Here is a 24,794-nt window from a genome sequence, read left to right on the forward strand (position 1 = left end):
TCGATGTTCAATTTTTTTTTTACAAACTTGACTTTTTGACTCTGCCAGTTTTCCCCTAAACAAAAAGATAAGGCAAATATAGTTCACAACAAAATGAAAATTTTAAATTTTATGTATGCAAAAGAATTTGAAAACTATAATAAATGTGAGTGAAGAAAATTATTTTCACGCAATAAAAATGAACACCAAAGTTTTGTTATCCACGTTGGGGGACTTCCACTAGTACAACCCCAGATTGCTTGGTGGAATTTTCTAAGAAAGAGATTTCTAATTCATCCTAATATGTTTTAAATGTGGTGGATATGCATGCCAGAAACATCTTGAAGATGCAAATGACCTAATGATCCAAAAATGTCAAGAAGTAGAAAAAATTAAAATTCTCATGTTAACTTGCGGTGGGATATTTACCAGAGCCAAAGAACCCACTTTTTACCTATTTTACAAAAATCGGACCTAAAAAATCACAGATACTTTTTGGTATTATCACTCTGAGCATTTTTGCATTTCCATTTTGGATGTTCAATTTTTTTTTCCAAACTTGAGTTTTTCACTCTCCTAGTTTTCTCATAAACAAAAAGATAAGGCAAATATAGATCGCAAAAAAATGAAAATTTTAGAGTTTATGTATGACAAAGAATTTGAAAACTATGATAAATGTGAGTGAAGAAAATTATTTTCACGCACTAAAAATGAACACCAAAGTTTTGTTATCCACGTTGGGGAATTGCCACTAGTACAACCCCAGATAGCTTGGTGGAATTTTATAAGAAAGAGATTTCTAATTGATCCTAACATGTTTTAAATGTGGTGGATATGTATGCCAGAAACATGTTGAAGATGCAAATGACCTAATGATCCAAAAATTTGAAGTTGTAGAAAAAATTAAAATTCTCTAGTTAACTTGCAAAGGGATATTTATTGGAGCAAATAATCCACTTTTTGCCTATTTTACAAAGAGCGGAACTAAAAAATCACATATACTTTTTGGAATTATCACTCTCAGCATCTTTGCATTTCCATTTTGGATGTTCAATTTTTTTTTTCAAACTTGAGTTTTTCTCTCTCCCAGTTTTCTCATAAACAAAAAGATAAGGCAAATATAGATCACAACAAAATGAAAATTTTAGAGTTTATGTATGCAAAAGAATTTGAAAACTATAATAAATGTGAGTGAAGAAAATTACTTTCATGCACTAAAAATGAACACCATAGTTTTGTTATCCACATTGGGGAAATTCCACTAGTACAACCCCAGATTGCTTGGTGGAATTTTATAAGAAAGAGATTTCTAATTGATCCTAACATGTTTTAAATGCGGTGGATGTGAATGCCAAAAACATGTTGAAGATGCAAATGACCTAATGATCCAAAATTTTCAAGGACTAGAAAAAATTAAAATTCTCAAGGTAACATGCGGTGGGATATTCACCAGAGCCAAACAACCCACTTTTTGCCTATTTTAAAAAAAGGGCACTTAAAAAATTACAGATACTTTTTGGAATTATCTCTCCTAGCAATTGTGCATTTCCATTTTGGATGTTCAATTTTTTTTTCAAACATGATTTTTACCCTCTCCCAGTTTTCTCGTAAACAAAAAGGTAAGGCAAATATAGATCACAACAAAATGAAAATTTTAAAGTTTATGTATGCAAAAGAATTGGAAAACCATAATAAATTTGAGTGAAGAAAATTATTTTCATACACTAAAAATGAACACCAAAGTTTTGTTATCCACGTTGGGGAAATGCCACTAGTACAACCCCAGATAACTTGGTGGAATTTTATAAGAAAGAGATTTCTAATTGATACTAACATGTTTTAAATGTGGTGGATATGCATGCCAGAAACATGTTGAAGATGCAAAAGACCTAATGATAAAAATTTTCAAAGAGTAGAAAAAATTAAAATTCTCAAGTTACCGTGGAGTGGGATATTAACTAGAGCCAAACAACTCACTTTTTGCCTATTTTACAAATAGCGGACCTATAAAATCACAGATACTTTTTGGAATTATCTCTCTCAGTATTTTTGCATTTCCATTTTGGATGTTCAATTTTTTTTTTAAACTTAAGTTTCTCTCTTTCCCAGTTATCTCGCAAACAAAAAGATAAGGCAAAAATAGATCACAACAAAATAAAAATTTTAGAGTTTATGTATGCAAAAAAAATTGAAAACAGTAATAAATTTGAGTAAGAAAATTATTTTCATGCACTAAAAATGAACACAAAAGTTTTGTTATCCACGTTGGGGAAATTCCTCTTGTTCAACCCAAGATAGCATGGTGGAATTTTATAAGACAAATATTTCTAATTTATCCTAACATATTTTAAATGTGGTGGATATGCATGCCAAAAACATGTTGAAGACGCAAATGACCTAATGATCCAAAAATTTCAAGGAGTAGAAAAAATTAAAATTCTCAAGTTAACGTGCGGTGGGATGTTTACCAGAGCCAAACAACCCACTTTTATCCGATTTTACAAAAAGCGCACCTAAAAAATCACGGATACTTTTTGGAATTATCTCTCTAAACATATGTGCATTTCCATTTTCGTTGTTCAATTTTTTTTCACAAACTTGTCTTTTTCACTCTCCCAGTTTTATCCTAAACAAAAAGTTAAGGCAAATAAAGATCACAACAAAATGAAAATTTTAGAGTTTATGTATGCAAAAGAATTTGAAAACTACAATAAAAGTAAGTGAAGAAAATTATTTTCACGCACTAAAAATGAACACCAAAGTTTTGTTATCCTCGTTGGGGAAATACCACTAGTACAACACCAAATAGCTTGGTGGAATTTTATAAGAAAGAAATTTCTTATTGATCCTAACATGTTTTAAATGTGGTGGATATGCTTGCCAAAAGCATGTTGAAAATGCAAATGACCTAAATATCCAAAAATTTCGAGGTGTAGAAAAAATTAAAATTCTAAATTTAACGTGCGGTGGGATATTTACCAGAGCCAAAAAAACTCACTTTTTGCCTGTTTTACTAAAAGCGTACCTTAAATATCATAGATACTTTTTGTAATTATCACTCTCAGCATATTTACATTTCCATTTTGGATGTTCAATTTTTTTTTTCAAACTTCAGTTTTTCCCTCTCCTAGTTATCTTGTAAACAAAAAGATAAGGCAAATATAGATCTCAACAAAATGAAAATTTTAGAGTTTATGTATGCAAAAGAATTTGAAAACTATAGTAAATGTGAGTGAAGAAAATTATTTTCACGCACTAAAAATGAACACCAAAGTTTTGTTATCCACGTTGGGGAAATTCCTCTAGTACAACCCCAGATAGCTTGCTGGAATTTTATAAGAAAGAGTTTTCTAATTGATCCTAACTTATTTTAAATGTGGTGGATATGCATGCCAGAAACATCTTGAAAATGCCAATGAACTAATGATCCAAAAATTTGAAGAAGTAGAAAAAAATAAAAATTCTCATGTTAACTTGCGGTGGGGATATTTACCCGAGCCAAAGAACCCCCTTTTTTCCTATTTTACAAAAAGCGGCCTTAAAAATCATAAATACATTTTGGAATTATCACTCTCAGAATATTTGCATTTCCATTTTGGATGTTCAATTTTTTCTTTTCAAACTTGAGTTTTTCACTCTCCTTGTTTTCTTGTAAACAAAAAGATAAGGCAAATATAGATCACAACAAAATGAAAATTTTAGAGTTTATGTAGGCATAAGATTTTGAAAACTATAATAAATGTGAGAGAAGAAAATTAATTTCATGCACTAAAAATGAACACCAAAGTTTTGTTATCCACGTTGGGGAAATTCCACTAGTACAACCCTAGATAACTTGGTGGAATTTTATATGAAAGAGATTTCTAATTGATACTAACATGTTATAAATGTTGTGGATATCCATGCCAGAAACATGTTGAAGATGCAAATGACCTAATGATCATAAAATTTCAAGGAGTATAAAAAATTTAAATTCTCAAGTTAACGTGCGGTGGGATATTTACTAGAGCCAAACAACCAACCTTTTGACTATCTCACTCTCCCTGTCTTCTCGTAAACAAAAAGGAAACGCAAATATAGATCACAACAAAATGAAAATTTTAGAGTTTATATACGCAAAAGAATTTGTAAACAATAATAAATGTGAGTGAAGAAAATTATTTTAGCGCAATAAAAATGAACACCAAAGTTTTGTTATCGACGTTGGGGAAATTCCTCTAGTTCAACCCCAAATAGCTTGGTGGAATTTTATAAGAAAGAGATTGCTAATTGATCCTAACATGTATTAAATGTGGTGCATATGCATTCCAGAAACATGTTGAAGCAGCAAATGACCTAATGATCCAAAAATTTCAAAGAGTAGAAAAGATTAAAATTCTCAAGTTAACGTGCGGTGGGATATTCACCAGAGCCAAACAACCCACTTTTTTCCTAGTTTACAAAAAGCGGACCTAAAAAATCACAGATACTTTTTGGAATTATCTCTCTCAGCATTTGTGCATTTCCATTTTGGATGTTCAATTTTTTTTTTCAAACTTGAGTTTTTCACTCTCCCGGTTTTCTCCTAAACAAAAAAATAAGGCAAATATAGATCACAACAAAATGAAAATTTTAGAGTTTATGTATGCAAAAGAATTTGAAAACTATGGTAAATGTGAGTGAAGAAAATTATTTTCACGCACTAAAAATGAACACCAAAGTTTTGTTATCCACGTTGGGGAAATGCCACTAGTACAACCTCAGATAGCTTGGTGGAATTTTATAAGAAAGAGATTTCTAATTGATCCTAACATGTTTTAAATCTGGTGGATATGTATGCCAGAAACATGTTGAAGATGCAAATGACCTAATGATCCAAAAATTTCAAGAAGTAGAAAAAATTAAAATTCTCAAGTTAACTTGCAAAGGGATATTTATCGGAGCCAAATAATCCATTTTGTGCCTATTTTACAAAAAGCGGAACTAAAAAATCACAGATACTTTTTGGAATTATCACTCTCAGCATCTTTGTATTTCCATTTTGGATGTTCAGTTTTTTTTTTCAAACTTGAATTTTTGACTCTCCAAGTTTTCTCATAAACAAAAAGATAAGGCAAATTTAGATCACAACAAAATGAAAATTTTAGAGTATATGTATGCAAAGGAATTTGAAAACTATAATAAATGTGAGTGAAGAAAATTATTTTCATGCACTAAAAATGAACACCATAGTTTTGTTATCCACGTTGGGGAAATTCCACTAGTACAACCCCAGATAGCTTGGTGGAATTTCATAAGAAAGAGATTTCTAATTGATCCTAACATGTTTTAAATGTGGTGGATATGCATGCCAGAAACATGTTGAAGATGCAAATGTCCTAATGATCCAAAAATTTCAAGAAGTAGAAAAACATAAAACTCTCAAGTTAACTTGCAAAGGGATATCTATCGGAGCAAAATAATCCACTTTGTGCCTATTTTACAAAAAGCGGAACTAAAAAATCACAGATATTTTTGGAATTATCACTCTCAGCATCTTTGCATTTCCATTTTGGATGTTCAATTTTTTTTTCAAACTTGTGTTTTTCACTCTTCCTGTTTTCTCATAAACAAAAAGATAAGGCAAATTTAGATCACAACAAAATGAAAATTTTAGAGTTTATGTATGCAAAGGAATTTGAAAACTATAATAAATGTGAGTGAAGAAAATTATTTGCATGCACTAAAAATGAACACCAAAGTTTTGTTATCCTCATTGGGGAAATACCACTAGTACAACCCCAGATAGCTTGGTGGAATTTTATAAGAAAGAGATTTCTTATTGATCCTAACATGTTTTAAATGTGGTGGATATGCTTGCCAAAAACATGTTGAAAATTCAAAAGACCTAAATATCCAAAAATTTTGAGGTGTAGAAAAAATTAAAATTCTCAAGTTAACGTGCGGTGGGATATTTACCAGAGCCAAAAAAACTCACTTTTTGCCTGTTTTACTAAAAGCCTACCTTAATAATCATAGATAATTTTTGGAATTATCACTCTCAGCACATTTACATTTCCATTTTGGATGTTCAATTTTTTTTTTTCAAACTTCAGTTTTTCCCTCTCTCAGTTATCTTGTATACAAAAAGAGATAAGGCAAATATAGATCTCAACAAATTGAAAATTTTAGAGTTTATGTATGCAAAAAAATTTGAAAACTATAGTAAATGTGAGTGAAGAAAATTATTTTCACGCACTAAAAATGAACACCAAAGTTTTGCTATCCACGTTGGGGAAATTCCTCTAGTACAACCCCAGATAGCTTGCTGGAATTTTTTAAGAAAGAGATTTCTAATTGATCCTAACATGTTTTAAATGTGATGGATATGCATGCCAGAAACATCTTGAAGATGCAAATGAATTAATGATCCCAAAATTTGAAGAAGTAGAAAAAAATTAAAATTCTCATGTTAACTTGCGGTGGGGATATTTACCCGAGCCAAAGAACCCACTTTTTGCCTATTTTACAAAAAGCGGGCCTAAAAAATCACAGATATTTTTGGAATTATCAGTCTCAGCATATTTGCATTTCCATTTTGGATGTTCAATTTTTTTTTTTCAAACTTGAGTTTTTCACTCTCCCAGTTTTATCATAAACAAAAAGATAAGGCAAATTTAGATCACAACAAAATGAAAATTTTAGAGTTTATGTGTGCAAAGCAATTTTAAAACTATAATAAATGTGGGTGAAGAAAATTATTTGCATGCACTAAAAATGAACACCATAGTTTTGTTATCCACGTTGGGGAAATTCCACTCGTACAACCACAATTGCTGGGTGGAATTTTATAAGAAAGAGATTTCTAATTGATCCTAACATGTTTTAAATGTGATGGATATGCATGCTAGAAACATGTTGAAGATGCAAATGACCCAATGATCCAAAAATTTCAAGGAGTAGAAAAAATTAAAATTTTGAAGTTAATGTACGGTGGTATATTTACCAGAGCCAAACAACCCCCTTTTTGCCTATTTTAAAAAAAGCGGACCTAAAAAATCACAGTTACTTTGTGGAATTATCTCTCTCAGCATTTGTGAATTTCCATTCTGGATGTTCAATTATTTTTTTCAAAATTGAGTTTTTCACTCATCCAGTTTTCTCGTAAACAAAAAGATAAGGCAAATGTAGATCACAACAAAATGAAAATTTTAGAGCTTAAGTATGCATAATATTTTGAAAACTATAATAAATGTGAGTGAAGAAAATTAATTTCATGCACTAAAAATGAACACCAAAGTTTTGTTATCCACGTTGGGGAAATTCCACTAGTACAACCCTAGATAGCTTGGTGGAATTTTATATGAAGGAGATTTCTAATTGATACTAACATATTTTAAATGAGGTGGATATGCAAGCCAGAAACAAGTTGAAGATGCACATGACACAATTATCCAAAACTTTCAAGGAGTAGAAAAAATTAAAATTCTGAAGTTAACGTGCGGTGGGATATTTACCATAGCCAAACAACCCCTTTTTGCCTATTTCACAAAAAGCGGACCTAAAAAATAACAATTACTTTTTGGAATTATCTCTCTCAACATTTGTGAATTTCCATTCTGGATGTTCAATTATTTTTTTCAAACTTGAGTTTTTCACTCTCCCAGTTTTCTCGTAAACAAAAAGATAAGGCAAATATAGATCACAACAAAATGAAAATTTTAGAGTTTATGTATGCAAAAGATTTTGAAATCTATAATAAATGTGAGTGAAGAAAATTAATTTCATGCACTAAAAATGAACACCAATGTTTTGTTATCCATGTTGGGGAAATTCCACTAGTACAACCCTAGATAGCTTGGTGGAATTTTATATGAAAGAGATTTCTAATTGATACTAACATGTTTTAAATGTTGTGGATATCCATGCCAAAAACATGTTGAAGATGCAAATGACCTAATGATCATAAAATTTCAAGGAGTATAAAAAATTTAAATTCTCAAGTTAACATGCGGTGGGATATTTACCAAAGCCAAACAACCCACTTTTTAACTATCTTACAAAAAGCGGACCTAAAAAATCACACATACTTTTTGGAATTATCTCTCTCAGCATTTGTGCATATCCATTTTTTATGTTCAATTTTTTTTTACAAACTTGTGTTTTTCACTCTCCCTGTCATCTAGTTAACAAAAAGATAAGGCAAATATAGATCACAACAAAATGAAAATTTTAGAGTTTATGTATGCAAAACAATTTGTAAAAACTAATAAATGTGAGTGAAGAAAATTATTTTCGCGCACTAAAAATGAACACCAAAGTTTTGTTATCCACGTTGGGGAAATTCCTCTAGTTCATCCCCAGATAGCTTGGTGGAATTTTATAAGAAAGAGATTGCTAATTGATCCTAACATGAATTAAATGTGGTGCATATGAATGCCAGAAACATGTTGAAGATACAAATAACCTAATGATCCAAAAATTTCAAGGAGTAGAAAAATTAAAATTCTCAAGTTAATGTGCGATTGGATAATTACCAGAGCCAAACAACCCAGTTTTTGCCTATTTACAAAAAGCGGACTCAAAAAATCACAGTTACTTCTTGGAATTATGTCTCTATGCAGTTGTGCATTTCCATTTTGTAAGTTCAATTTTTTTTTTACAAACTTGAGTTTTTCACTCTCGCAGTTTTCTGCTAAACAAAAAGATAAGGCAAATATAGATCACAACAAAATGAAAATTTAAGAGTATATGTATGCAAAAGAATTTGAAAATTGTAATAAATGTGAGTGAATAAAATTATTTTCATGCACTAAAAATGAACACCAAAGTTTTGTTATCCATGTTGGGAAAATTCCTCTAGTTCATCCCCAGATAGCTTGGTGGAATTTTATAAGAAAATGATTGCTAATTGATCCTAAAATGTTTTAAATGTGGTGGATATGCATGCCAAAAACATGTTGAAGATGCAACTGACCTAATGATCCAAAAATTTCAAGGAGTAGAAAAATTAAAATTTTCAAGTTAACCAGCGGTGCGATATTTACCAGAGCCAAACAACCCACTTTTTGCCTATTCTACAAAAAAACGGACCAAAAAAATCATAGATACTTTTTGGAATTATCTCTCTTAGCATTTGTGCATTTCGATTTTGGATGTTCAATTTTTTTTGTTTAAACTTGAGTTTTTCACTCTCCCAGATTTCTCGTAAAAAAAAGGGAAAGGCAAATATAGATCACTAGAAAATGAAAATTTTAGAGTTTATGTATGCAAAAGAATTTGAAAACTATAATAAATGTGAGTGAAGAAAATTATTTTCACGTACTAAAAATGAACACCAAAGGTTTGTTATCCACGTTGGGGAAATTCCTCAAGTTCAACCCCAGATAGTTTGGTGGAATTTTATAAGAAAGACATTGCTAATTGATCCTTACATGTATTAAATGTGGTGGATATGCATGCCAGAAACATGTTGAAGATGCAAATGACCTCATGATCCAAAAATTTCACAGAGTAGAAAAAATTAAAGTCTTCAAGTTAACGTGTGGTGGGATATTTACCAGAACCAAACAAACCACTTTTTATCAATTTTACCAAAAATAGACTTAAAAATTACAGATACTTTTGGAATGATCTCTCTCAGCATATGTCCATTTCCATTTTGGATGTTCAATATTTTTTTACAAACTTGTGTTTATCACTCTCCCTGTTTTCTCCTAAACAAAAAGATAAGGCAAATAAAGATCACAACAAAATGAAAATTTTAGAGTTTAAGTATGCAAAATAATTTGAAAACTATAATAAATGTGAGAGAAGAAAATTATTTTCACGCACTAAAAATGAACACCAAAGTTTTGTTATCCCCGTTGGGGAAACTCCACTAGTACAACCCCAGATAGCTTGGAGGAATTTTATAAGAATGAGATTTCTAATTGATCCTAACATGTTTAAACGTGGTGGATATGCTTGCCAGAAAAATGTTGAAGATGCAAATAACCTAATGATCCAAAAATTTCAAGGAGTAGAAAAAATTAAATTCTCAAGTTAACATGCGGTGCAATATTTACCAGAGCCAAACAACGCACTTTTTGCCTATTTTACAAAAAGCGGACCTAAAAAATCATAGTTGCTTTTTGGTATTTTCTCTCTCAGCATTTGTGCATTTCCATTTTGGATGTTCAATTTTTTTTTTTTTAAACATGAGTTTTTCACTCTCCCTGTTTTCTTGTAAACAAAAAGATAAGGCAAATATAGATCACAACAAAATGAAAATTTTAGAGTTTATGTGTGCAAAAGAATTTGATAACTATAATAAATGTGAGTGAAGAAAATTATTTTCATGGACTAAAAATGAACACCAAAGTTTTTTTATCCACGTTGGGGAAATTCCACTAGTAAAAACCCAGATAGCTTCATGGAATTTTAAAAGAAAGAGATTTCTAATTGATCCTAACATGTTTTAAATGTGGTGGATATTCATGCCAGAAACATGTGTAAGATGCAAATGACCTAATGATCCAAAAATTTCAAGGAGGTGAAAAAATTTAAATTCTCAAGTTAACGTGCGGTGGGATATTTACTAGTGCCAAACAACCCAATTTTTGCCTATTTTACAAAAAGCGGAACTAAAAAATCACAAATACTTTTTGGAATTATCTCCCTCAGCATTTGTGCATTTCAATTTTGGATGTTCAATTTTTTTTTTCAAACATGAGTTTTTCTCTCTCCCAGTTATCACGTAAACAAAAAGATAAGGCAAATATAGATCACAACAAAATGAAAATTTTAGAGTTTTTGTATGCAAAAGACTTTTAAAACTAATATAAATGTGAGTGAAGAAAATTATTTTCACGCACTAAAAATGAACACAAAAGTTTTGTTATTCACGTTGGGGAAATTCCTCTAGTTCAACCCCAGATAGCTTGGTGGAATTTTATAAGAATGAGATTGGTAATTAATCCGACATGTATTAAATGTGGTGATGTGTATGCCAGAAACATGTTGAAGCTTCAAATGACCTAATGTTCCAAAAATTTCAAGGAGTAGAAAAAATTAAAAATATCAAGTTAATGTGCGGTGGGATATTTTCAAAAGCCAAACAACCCACTTTTTGCCTATTTTACAAAAACCGGACCTAAAAAATGACAGATACTATTTGGAACTATCTCTCTCAGCATATGTGCATTTCCATTTTGGATGTTCAATTTTTTTTTTACAAACTTGAGTTTTTCACTCTCCCAGTTTTCTCGTAATAAAAAAGATAAGGCAAATAAAGATCACAACAAAATGAAAATTTTAGAGATTATGTATGCAAAAGAATTTGAAAACTATAATAAATGTGTGTGAAGAAAATTATTTTCACGCACTAAAAAGGAACACCAAAGTTTTGTTAACCACGTTGGGGAGATTCCACTAGTACAACCCCAGATAGCTTGGTGAAATTTCTTAAGAAAGCGATTTCTAATTGATCCTAACATATTTTAAATGTGGTGGATATGCATGCCAGAAACATGTTGAAGATGCAAATAACCTAATGATCCAAAAACTTCAAGCAGTAGAAAAAATTAAAATTCGCAAGTTAATGTGTGGTGGGATATTTACCAGACCCAAACAACCCACTTTTTGCCTATTTTACAAAAAGCGGACCTAAAAAATCACAGATACTTTTTTGAATTATCTCTCTCAGCATTTATGCATTTCCATTTTGGATGTTCAATTTTTTATTTCAAACTGGAATTTTTCACTCTCCAAGTTCCTTAACAAAAAGATAAGGCAAATATAGATCGCAACAAAATGAAAATTTAAGAGTTTATGTATGCAAAAGAATTTGAAAACTATAATAAATGTGAGTGAAGAAAATTATTTTCACGCACTACAAATGAATACAAAACTTTTGTTATCCACATTGGGGAAATTCCACTAGTACAACCCCAGATAGCTTTGAATTTTAAAAGATAGAGAATTCTAATTGATCCTAACATGTTTTAAATGTGGTGGATATGCATGCCAGAAACATGTTGAAGATGCAAATGACCCAATGATCCAAAAATTTCAAAGAATAGAGAAAATTAAAATTCTCAAGTTAACCTGTGGTGCGATATTTACCAGAGCCAAACAACCCACTTTTTGCCTATTTTACAAAAAGCGGACCTAAAAAATTGAAGATACTTTTTGGAATTATCTCTCTCAGCATTTGTGCATTTCCATTTTGGATATTCAATTTTTTTTTTCAAAATTCAGTTTTTCATTATCCTGTTTTCTTGTAAACAAATAGCTAAGGCAAATATAGGTCACGAAAAAATGAAAATTTTAGAGTTTATAGATGCAAAAGAATTTGAAAACTGTAATAAATGTGAGTGAAGAAAATTATTTTCATGCACTAAAAATAAACCCCAAAGTTTTGTTGTCCACGTTAGGTAAATTCCACTAGTACAAACCCAGATAGCTTGGTGGAATTTTAAAACAAAGAGATTGCTAATTGATCCTAACATGTTTTAAATTTGGTGGATATTCATGTCAGAAACATGTTGAAGATGCAAATGAGCTAATGATTCAAAATTTTCATGGCGTAGAAAAAATTAAAATTTTTAAGTTAACGTGCGGTGGGATATTTACCAGAGCCAAACACCCCACTTTTTGCCTATTTTACAAAAAGCGGACCTAAAAAATCACTGTTACTTTCTCAAATTATCTCTCTCAGCATTTGTGCATTTCCATTTTGGATGTTCAATTTTTTTTTCAAAATTGAGTTTTTCACTCTCCTAATTTTCACGTCAACAAAAAAATAAGGCAAATATAGATCACAACAAAATGAAAATTTTAGATTTTATGCATGCAAAAGAATTTGAAAACTATACTAAATGTGAGTGAAGGAAATTGTTTTCAAGCACTAAAAATGAACACCAAAGTTTTGTTATCCACGTTGGGAAAATTTCACTAGTACAACCCCAGATAACTTGGAGGAATTTTAAAAGAAAGAGATTTCTAATATCCTAACATGTTTTAAATGTAGTGGATAAGCATGCCAGAAACATGTTGAAGATGCAAATAACCTAATGATCCAAAAATTTCAAGGTGTACAAAAAGTTAAAATTCTCAAGTTAACGTGCGGTGCGCTATTTACCAGAGCTAAACCACCCACTTTTTGCCTATTTTACAAAAAGCGGACCTAAAAAATCATAGATAATTTATGGAATTATCTCTCTCAGCATTTGTGCATTTCCATTTGGATGTTCAATTTTTTTTTTCAAACTTGAGTTTTTCAATCTCCCAGTTATCTCGTAAACAAAAAGATAAGGAAAATATAGATCACAACAAAATGAAAATTTTAAAGTTTATGTATGCAAAAGAATTTTAAAACTATAATAAATGTGTGTGAAGAAAATTATTTTCACGTACTAAAAATGAACACCAAAGTTTTGTTATCCACGTTGGGGAAATTCCTCTAGTTCAAACCCAGATAGCTTGGTCGAATTTTAAAAGAAACAGATTTCTAATTGATCCTAACATGTTTTAAATGTGGTGGATATGCATGCCAGAAACACGTTGAAGATGCAAATGACCTAAAGATTCAAAATTTTCAAAGAGTAGAAAAAATTAAAATTTTTAAGTTAACGTGCGGTGGGATATTTACCAGAGCCAAACACCCCACTTTTTGCTTATTTTACAAAAAACGGACCTAAAAAATCATAGTTACTTTCTCAAATTATCTCTCTCAGCATTTGTGCATTTCCATTTTGGATGTTCAATTTTTTTTTTCAAACTTGAGTTTTTCACTCTCCCAATTTTCTCGTCAACAAAAAGATAAGGCAAATATAGATCACAACAAAATGAAAATTTTAGATTTTATGTATGCAAAAGAATTTGAAAACTATAATAAATGTGAGTGAAGGAAATTGTTTTCAAGCACTAAAAATGAACACCAAAGTTTTGTTATCCACGTTGGGAAAATTCCATTAGTACAACCCCAGATAGCTTGGAGGAATTTTATAAAAAAGAGATTTCTAATTGATCCTAACATGTTTTAAATGTGGTGGATATGCATGCCAGAAACATGTTGAAGATGCAAATAACCTAATGATCGAAAAATTTCAAGTAGAAAAAGTTAAAATTCTCAAGTTAACGTGCGGTGGGATATTTACCAGTGCTAACCAACCCACTTTTTGCCTATTTTACAAAAACCGGACCTAAAAAATCATAGATAATTTATGGAATTATCTCTCTCAGCATTTGTGCATTTCCATTTGGATGTTCAATTTTTTTTTTCAAACTGGAGTTTTTCACTCTCCTAGTTATCTCACAAACAAAACGATAAGGCAAATATAGATCACAATAAAATGAAAATTTTAGAGTTTATGTATGCAAAAGAATTTGAAAACTATAATAAATGTGAGTGAAGAAAAAATATTTTCATGCACTAAAAATGAACACCAATGTTTTGTTATCCAAGTTGGGGAAATTCCAATAGTTCAACCCCAGATAGCTAGGTGAAATTTTATCAGAAAGAGATTTCTAATTAATCCTAACAAGTATTAAATGTGGTGGATATGCATGCCAGAAATATGTTGACGATGCAAATGATCTAATGATCCAAAAATTTCAAAGAGTAGAAAAAATTAAAATTCTCAAGTTAACGTGCGGTTGGATATTTACCAGAGCCAAACAACCCACTTTTTGCCGATTTTACAAAAAGCGGACTTAAAAAATCACAAATACATTTTGGAATTATCTCTCTCAGCATTTGTGCATTTCCATTTTGGATGTTCAATTTTTTTTTTTTCACACTTGAGGTTTTCATTCTCCCAGTTTTCTCGTAAACAAAAAGGAAAGGCAAATATAGATCACCAGAAAATGAAAATTTTAGAGTTTATGTATGCAAATGAATTTGAAAACTGTAATAAATGTGAGTGAAGAAAATTATTTTCACGCACTAAAAATGGACACCAAAGTTTTTTTATTCAAGTTGGGGAAATTCCACTAGTAAAAACCTAGATAGCTTAGTGGAATTTGAAAAGAAAGATATTTGTAATTGATCTTAACATGTTTTAAATGTGGTGGATATTCATGCCAGAAAAATCTTGAAGATTCAAACGACCTTATGATCCAAAAATTTCAAGGAGTAGAAAAAATTAAAATTCTCAAGTTAACGTGCGGTGGGATATTTACCAAAGCCAAACAACCCACTTATTGCCTATTTTAAAAAAAGCGGACCTAAAAAGTCACAGATAATTTTTGGAATTATCTCTCTCAGCATTTGTGCATTTCCATTTTGGATGTTCAATTATTTTTTTTTAAACTTGAGTTTTTCACTCTCCCAGTTTTCTCGTAAACAAAAAGATAAGGCAAATATTGATCACAACAAAATGAAAATTTAAGAGTTTTTGTATGCAAAAAAATTTGAAAACTATAATAAATGTGAGTGAAGAAAATTATTTTCATGCACTAAAAATTAACACCAAAAGTTTTGTTATCCACGTTGGGGAAATTGCACTAGTACAACCCGAGATAGCTTGGCGAAATTTTATAAGAATGAGATTTCTAATTGATCCTAACATGTTTTAAATGAGGTGGATATGCATACCAGAAACATGTTGAAGATGCAAATGACCTATAGATCCATAAATTTCAATGAGTAGAAAATATTAAAATTTTGAAGTTAACATGCGGTGGGATATTTACCAGAGCCAAACAACCCACTTTTTGCCAATTTTACAAAAAGCGTACCTAAAAAATCACAGATACTTTTTTGAATTATCACTCTCAGCATTTGTGCATTTCCATTTTGGATGTTAAATTTTTTTTTTCAAACTTGACTTTTTTACTCTTCCTGATTTCACGTAAACAAAAAGGTAAGGCAAATATAGATCACTACCAAATGTAAATTTTAGAGTTTTTGTATGCAAAGGAAATTGAAAACTATAATAAATGTGAGTGAAGAAAAATTATTTTCACGCACTAAAAATGAACACCAAAATTTTGTTATCCACGTTGGGGAAATTCCTCTAGTTCAACCCTAGATAGTTTGGTGGAATTTTATAACAAAGAGATTTCTAATTGATCCAAACATGTATTAAATGTGGTGGATATGCATGCCAGAAACTTGTTGAAGATGCAAATAACCTAATGATCCAAAAATTTCGAGTAGAAAAAGTTAAAATGCTCAAGTTAATGTGCGGTGGGATATTTACCAGAGCTAACCAACCCACTTATTGCCTATTTTACAAAAAGTGGACCTAAAAAATCATAGATAATTTATGGAATTATCTCTCTCAGCATTTGTGCATTTCCATTTGGATGTTCAATTTTTTTTTTCAAACTGGAGTTTTTCACTCTCCCTGTTATCTCGCAAACAAAACAATAAGGTAAATACAGATCGCAATAAAATGAAAATTTTAGAGTTTATGTATGCAAAATAATTTGAAAACTGTAATAAACGTGAGTGAAGAAAAAATATTTTCACGCACTAAAAATGAACACCAATGTTTTGTTATCCACGTTGGGGAAATTCCATTAGTTCAACCCCAGATAGCTTGGTGAAATTTTATCAGAAAGAGATTGCTAATTAATCCTAACATGTATTAAATCTGGTGGATATGCATGCCAGAAATATGTTGACAATGCAAATGATCTAATGATCCAAAAATTTCAAGGAGTAGAAAAAATTAAAATTCTCAAGTTAACGTGCGGTTGGATATTTACCAGAGCCAAACAACCCACTTTTTGCCTATTTTACAAAAAGAGGACCTAAAAAATCACAAATACATTTTGGAATTATCTCTCTCAGCATTTGTGCATTACGGTTTTGGACGTTCAAATTTTTTTTTTTCACACTGGAGTTTTTCATTTTCCCAGTTTTCTCATAAACAAAAAGGTAAGGCAAATATAGATCACCACAAAATGAAAATTTTGGAGTTTATGGATTCAAAAGAATTTGAGAACTGTAATAAATGTGAGTGAAGAAAATTATTTTCACGCACTAAAAATAAACACCAAAGTTTTTTTATTCACGTTGGGGAAATTCCACTAGTAAAAACCCAAATAGCTTCGTGGAATTTTAAAAGAAAGATATTTCTAATTGATCCTAACATGTTTTAAATGTGGAGGATATTCATGCCAGAAAAATGTTGAAGATGCAAAGGACCTAATGATCCCAAAATTTTGAAGGAGTAGAAAAAATTAAAATTCTCAAGTTAACGTGCAGTGGGATAGTTACCAGAGCCAAACAACCCACTTTTTGCCTATTTTAAAACAAGCGGAACTAAAAAATCACAGATAATTGTTGGAATTATCTCTCTCAGCATTTGTGCATTTCCATTTTGGATGTTCAATTATTTTTTTTTAAACTTGAGTTTTTCACTCTCCCAGTTTTCTCGTAAACAAAAAGATAAGGCAAATATAGATCACAACAAAATTAAAATTTGAGAGTTTCTGTATGCAAAAAAATTTGAAAAACTATAATAAATGTGAGTGAAGAAAATTATTTTCACGCACTAAAAATGAACACCAAAGTTTTGTTATCCACGTTGTGGAAATTGCACTAGTACAACCCGAGATAGCTTGGCAAAATTTTAAAAGAAAGAGATTTCTAATTGATTCAAACATGTTTTAAATGAGGTGTATATGCATGCCAGAAACATGTTGAAGATGCAAATGACCTAAAGATCCATAAATTTCAATGAGTAGAAAATATTAAAATTCTGAAGTTAACGTGCGGTGGGATATTTACCAGAGCCAAACAACCCACTTTTTGCCTATTTTACAAAAAGCGGACCTAAAAAGTCATAGATACTTTTTTGAATTATCACTCTCAGCATTTGTGCATTTGCATTTTGGATATTCAATTATTTTTTCAAACTTGAGTTTTTTACTCTTCCAGATTTCTCGTAAACAAAAAGGTAAGGCAAATATCGATCACTACAAAATGTAAATTTTAGAGTTTTTGTATGCAAAGGAAATTGAGAACTATAATAAATGTGAGTGAAGAAAAAATTATTTTCACGCACTAAAAATTAACACCAAAGTTTTGTTATCCACGTTGGGGAAATTCCTCTAGTTCAACCCCAGATTGTTTGGTGGAATTTTATAAGAAAGAGATTTCTAATTGATCCTAACATGTATTAAATGTGGTGGATATGCAAGCCAGAAACATGTTGAAGATGCAAATGACCTAATGATCCAAAATTTCAAGGAGTAGAAAAAATTAAAATTCTCAAGTTAACGTGCGATAGTATATTTACCAAAGCCAAACAACCACTTTTTGCCTATTTTACAAAAAGCGGACCTAAAAAATCACAGATACATTTTGGAATTATCTCTCTCAGCTTATGTGCATTTCTATTTTGGATGTTCAATTTTTTTCTTACAAACAGGAGTTTTTCACTCTCCCAGTTATCTCGTAACCAAAAAGATAAGGAAAATATAGGTCACAACAAAATGAAAATATTAGAGTTTATGTGTGCAAAAGACTTTGAAAACTATAATAAATGTGAGTGAAGAAATTTATTTTCACGCACTAAAAATGAACACCAAACTTCTGTTATCCACGTTGGGGGAAATTCCACAAGTATTACCCCAGATAGCTTGGTGGAATTTTATAAGAAAGAGATTGCTAATTGATCCTAACAAGTATTAAATGTGGTGGATATGCATCCCAGAAACATGTTGAAGCTGCAAATGACCTAATGAACCAAAAATTTCAAGGAGTAGAAAAAATTAAAATTCTCAAGTTAACGTGCGGTTGGATATTTACCAGAGCCAAACAACCCACTTTTTGCCTATTTTACCAAAAAGCGGACCTAAAAAATCACATATACTTTTTGGAATTATCTCTCTCAGCATTTGCGCATTTCCATTTTGGATGTTCAATTTTTTTTTTCAAAGTTGAGGTTTTCATAAACCCTGTTTTCTCGTAAACAAAAAGATGAGGCAAATATAGATCACAATAAAATAAAATTTTTATAGTTTATGTATGCAAAAGAATTTGAAAACTGTAATAAATGTGAGTGAAGAAAATTATTTTCACGTACTAAAGATGAACACCAAAGTTTTTTTATTCACGTTGGGGAAATTCCACTAGTTAAAACCCAGAGAGCTTAGTTGAATTTTAAAAGAAAGATATTTCTAATTGATCCTAACATGTTTTAAATGTGGTCGATATTCATGCCAAAAAAATGTTGAAGATGCAAATGACCTAATGATCCAAAAATTTCAAGGAGTAGAAAAAATTAAAATTCTCAAGTTAACGTGCGGTGGGATATTTACCAGAGCCAAACAACCCACTTTTTACCTATTTTAAAAAAAGCGGACCTAAAAAATCACAGATACTTTTTGGAATTATCTCTCTCATTATTTGTGCATTTCCATTTTGGATGTTCAATTATTTTTTTTTAAACTTGAGTTTTTCACACTCCCAGTTTTCTCGCAAACAAAAAGATAAGGCAAATATAGATCACAACAAAATGAAAATTTAAGTGTTTGTGTACGCAAAAAAATTTGAAAACTATAATAAATGTGAGTGAAGAAAATTATTTTCACGCACTAAAAATGAACACCAAAGTTTTCTTATCCACGTTGGGGAAGTTGCACTAGTACTACCTGAGATAGGCTTGGCAAAATTTTATAAGATTGAGATTTCTAATTGATCCTAACATGTTTTAAATGAGGTGGATATGCATGCCAGAAACATGTTGAAGATTCAAATGACCTATAGATCCATAAATTTCAATGAGTAGAAAATATTAAAACTCTGAAGTTAACGTGTGGTGGGATATTTACTAGAGCCAAACAACCCACTTTTTGCCAATTTTACAAAAAGCGGACCTAAAAAATCACAGATACTTTTATGAATTATCTCTCTCAGCATTTGTGCATTTCCATTTTGGATGTTTAATTTTTTTTTTCAAAGTTGAGTTTTTTACTCTTCCAGATTTCACGTAAACAAAAAGGTAAGGCAAATATAGATCACTACAAAATGTAAATTTTTGAGTTTTTGTATGCAAAGAAAATTGAAAACTATAATAAATGTGAGTGAAGAAAAATTATTTTCACGCACTAAAAATGAACACCAAAATTTTGTTATCCACGTTGGGGAAATTCCTCTAGTTCAACCCCAGATAGATTGGTGGAATTTTATAAGAAAGAGATTTCTAATTGATCCTAACATGTATTAAATGTGGTGGATATGCATGCCAGAAACTTGTTGAAGATGCAAATAACCTAATGATCCAAAAAATTCAAGGAGTAGAAAAAGTTAAAATTCTCAAGTTAATGTGCGGTGGGATATTTACCATAGCTAACCAACCCACTTATTGCCTATTTTACAAAAAGCGGACTTAAAAAATCACAGATAATTTATGGAATTATCACTCTCAGCATTTGTGCATTTCCATTTGGATGTTCAATTTTTTTTTTCAAACTGGAGTTTTTCACTCTCCCTGTTATCTCGCAAACAAAACGATAAGGCAAATATAGATCACAATAAAATAAAAATTTTAGAGTTTATGTATGCAAAATAATTTGAAAACTTTAATAAACGTGAGTGAAGAAAAAATATTTTCACGCACTAAAAATGAACACCAATGTTTTGTTATCCACGTTGGGGAAATTCCATTAGTTCAACCCCAGATAGCTTGGTGAAATTTTATCAGAAAGAGATTGCTAATTAATCCTAACATGTATTAAATGTGGTGGATATGCATGCTGGAAATATGTTGACGATGCAAATGATCTAATGATCCAAAAATTTCAAGGAGTAGAAAAAATTAAAATTCTCAAGTTAACGTGCGGTTGGATATTTACCAGAGCCAAACAACCCACTTTTTGCCTATTTTACAAAAAGCGGACCTAAAAAATCACAAATACATTTTGGAATTATCTCTCTCAGCATTTGTGCATTACCGCTTTAGATGTTCAATTTTTTTTTCACACTTGAGTTTTTCATTTTCCCAGTTTTCTCGTAAACAAAAAGGTAAGGCAAATATAGATCACCACAAAGTGAAAATTTTAGAGTTTCTGTATTCAAAAGAATTTGAAAACTGTAATAAATGTGAGTGAAGAAAATTATTTTCACGCACTAAAAATGAACACCAAAGTTTTTTTATTCACATTGGGGAAATTCCACTAGTAAAAACCCAAATAGCTTCGTGGAATTTTAAAAGAAAGATATTTCTAATTGATCCTAACATGTTTTAAATATGGTGGATATTCATGCCAGAAAAATGTTGAAGATGCAAATGACCTAATGATCCCAAAATTTCAAGGAGCAGAAAAGATTAAAATTCTCAAGTTAACGTGCGGTGGGATATTTACCAGAGCCAAACAACCCAGTTTTTGCCTATTTTAAAAAATGCGGACCTAAAAAATCACAGATAATTTTTGGAATCATCTCTCTCAGCATTTGTGCATTTCCATTTTGGATGTTCAATTATTTTTTTTAAACTTGAGTTTTTCACTGTCCCAGTTTTCTTGTAAACAAAAAGATAAGGTAAATATAGATCACAACAAAATTAAAATTGGAGAGTTTGTGTATGCAAAAAAATTTGAAAACTATAATAAATGTGAGTGAAGAAAATTATTTTCACGCACTAAAAATGAACACCAAAGTTTTGTTATCCACGTTGGGGAAATTGCACTAGTACCACCCGAGATAGCTTGGCAAAAGTTTATAAGAAAGAGATTTCTAATTGATTTTAACATGTTTTAAATGAGGTGGATATGCATGCCAGAAACATGTTGAAGATGCAAATGACCTAAAGATTCATAAATTTCAATGATTAGAAAATATTAAAATTATGAAGTTAACGTGCGGTGGGATATTTACCAGAGCCAAACATCCCACTTTTTGCCTATTTTACAAAAACTGGACCTAAAAAATCACAGATACTTTTCTGAATTATCTCTCTCAGCATTTGTGCATTTCCATTTTGGATATTCAATTTTTTATTCAAACTTGAGTTTTTTACTCTTCCAGATTTCTCGTAAACAAAAAGGTAAGGCAAATATAGATCACTACAAAATGTAAATTTTAGAGTTTTTGTATGAAATGGAAATTGAAAACTATAATAAATGTGAGTGAAGAAAAATTATTTTCACGCTCTAAAAATGAACACAAGTTTTGTTATCCATGTTGGGGAAATTCCTCTAGTTCAACCCCAGATAGTTTGGTGAAATTTTATAAGAAAAAGATTTCTAATTGATCCTAACATGTATTAAATGTGGTGGATATACATGCCAGAAACATGTTGAAGATGCAAATGACCTAATGATACAAAATTTCAAGGAGTAGAAAAAATTAAAATTCTCAAGTTAACGTGCGATGGTATATTTACCAAAGCCAAACAACCACTTTTTGCCTATTTTACAAAAAGCGGACCTAAAAAATCACAGATACTTTTTGGAATTATCTCTCTCAGCTTATGTGCATTTCTATTTTGGATGTTCAATTTTTTTCTTACAAACAGGAGTTTTTCACTCTCCCAATTATCTCGTAACCAAAAAGATAACGAAAATATAGATCACAATAAAATGAAAATTTTAGAGTTTATGTGTGCAAAAGAATTTGAAAACTATAATAAATGTGAGTGAAGAAAATTATTTTCACGCACAAAAACTGAACACAAAACTTTTGTTATCCACGTTGGGGAAATTCCACAAGTATTACCCCAGATAGCTTGGTGGAATTTTGTAAGAAAGAGATTGCTAATTGATCCTAACAAGTATTAAATGTGGTGGATATGCATCCCAGAAACATGTTGAAGATGCAAATGACCTAATGATCCAAAAATTTCAAGGAGTAGAAAAAATTAAAATTCTCAAGTTAACGTGCAGTTGGATATTTACCAGTGCCAAACAACCCACTTTTTGCCTATTTTACAAAAAGCGAACCTAAAAAATCACAGATACTTTTTGAAATTATCTCTCTCGGCATTTGTGCATTACCGTTTTGGATGTTCAATTTTTTTTTTCAAACTTGAGCTTTTCATAAACCATGTGATCTCGTAAACAAAAAAGATGAGGCAAATATAGATCACAACAAAATAAAAATTTTAGAGTTTATGTATTTAAAAGAATTTGAAAACTATAATAAATATAAGTGAAGAAAATTATTTTCACACACTAAAAATGAACACCAAAGTTTTGTTATCCATGTTGGGGAAATTCCACTAGTACAACCCCAGATAGCTTGGTGAAATTTTATCAGAAAGAGATTGCTAATTGATCCTAACATGTAATAAATGTGGTGGATAGGCATGCCAGAAACATGTTGAAGATGCAAATGATCTAATGATCCAAAAATTTTAGGGAGTAGAAAAAATTAAAATTCTCAAGTTAACGTGCGGTTGGATTTTTTACCAGAGCCAAACAACCCACTTTTTGCCTATTTTAAAAAAAGCGGACCTTAAAAATCACAGATACTTTTTGGAATTAGCTCTCTCAACATTTGTTCATTTCCATTTTGGATATTCAATTTTTTTTTCGAACTTCAGTTTTTCATTATCCCAGTTTTCTCGTAAACAAATAGGTAAGGCAAATATAGGTCATGAAAAAATGAAAATTTTAGAGTTTATATATGGAAAAGAATTTGAAAACTATAATAAATGTGAGTGAAGAAAATTTTTTCACGCACTAAAAATAAACACCAAAGTTTTATTATCCACGTTGGGGAAATTCCACTAGTACAAACCCAGATAGCTTGGTGGAATTTTAAAAGAAAGAGATTTCTAATTGATCCTAACATGTTTTAAATGTGGTGGATATTCATGTCTGAAACATGATGAAGATGCAAATGACCTAATGAGTCCAAAATTTCAAGGAGTAGAAAAAATTAAAATTCTCAAGTTAACGTGCAGTGGGATAATTACCAGAGCCATACAACCACTTTTTGCCTATTTTACAAAAAGCGGACCTAAAAAATCACAGATGCTTTTTGGAATTTTCACTCTCAGCATTTGCGCATTTTCCATTCTGGATGTTCAATTTTATTTTTTTCACACTTGAGTTTTCTCGTAAACAAAAGGTAAGGCAAATATAGATCACAACAAAATGAAATTTTCAGAGTTTATGTATGCAAAATAATTTTAAAATTATAATAAATGTGAGTGAAGAAAATTATTTTCATGCATTAAAAATGAACACGAAAGTTTTGTTATCCACGTTTGGGAAATTCCACTCGTACAACCCAGATAGCTTGGTGGAAATTTATAAGAAAGAGATATCTAATTGATACTAACATGTTTTAAATGTGGTGGATATGCATGCAAGAAACATGATGAAGATGCAAATGTCCTAATGATCCAAAATTTTCAAGGAGTAGAAAAAATTAAAATTCTCAAGTTAACGTACGGTGGGATATTTAACAGAGCCAAACAAACAACTTTTTGTCTATTTTACAAAAAGCGAACCTAAAAATCACAGATACTTTTTAGAATTTTCTCTCTCAGCATTTGTGCATTTCCATTTGGGATGTTCAATTTTTTTTTTTCAAACTTGAGTTTTTCACTCACCCAATTTTCTCGTAAACAAAAAGGTAAGGCAAATATAGATCACCACAAAATAAAAATTTTAGAGTTTATGTATGCAAAAGAATTTTAAAACTATAATAAATGTGAGTGAAGAAAATTATTTTCACACACTAAAAATGAACACCAAAGTTTTTTTATCCACGTTGGGGAAATTCCACTAGTAAAAACCGAGATAATTTAGTGGAATTTTAAAAGAAAGAGATTTCTAATTGATCCTAGCATATTTTAAATGTGGTGGATATTCATGCCAGAAAAATGTTGAAGATGCAAATGCCCGAATGATCAAAAAATTTCATGGAGTAGAAAAAATTAAAATTCTCAAGTTAACATGCGGTGGGA

This window comes from Aristolochia californica, unplaced genomic scaffold (genome assembly GCF_029961685.1).
Source record: "Aristolochia californica isolate CCGP_79_NKW_82.1479 unplaced genomic scaffold, dmAriCali1.0.hap1 SCAF_14, whole genome shotgun sequence".
Taxonomy (NCBI): domain Eukaryota; kingdom Viridiplantae; phylum Streptophyta; class Magnoliopsida; order Piperales; family Aristolochiaceae; genus Aristolochia; species Aristolochia californica.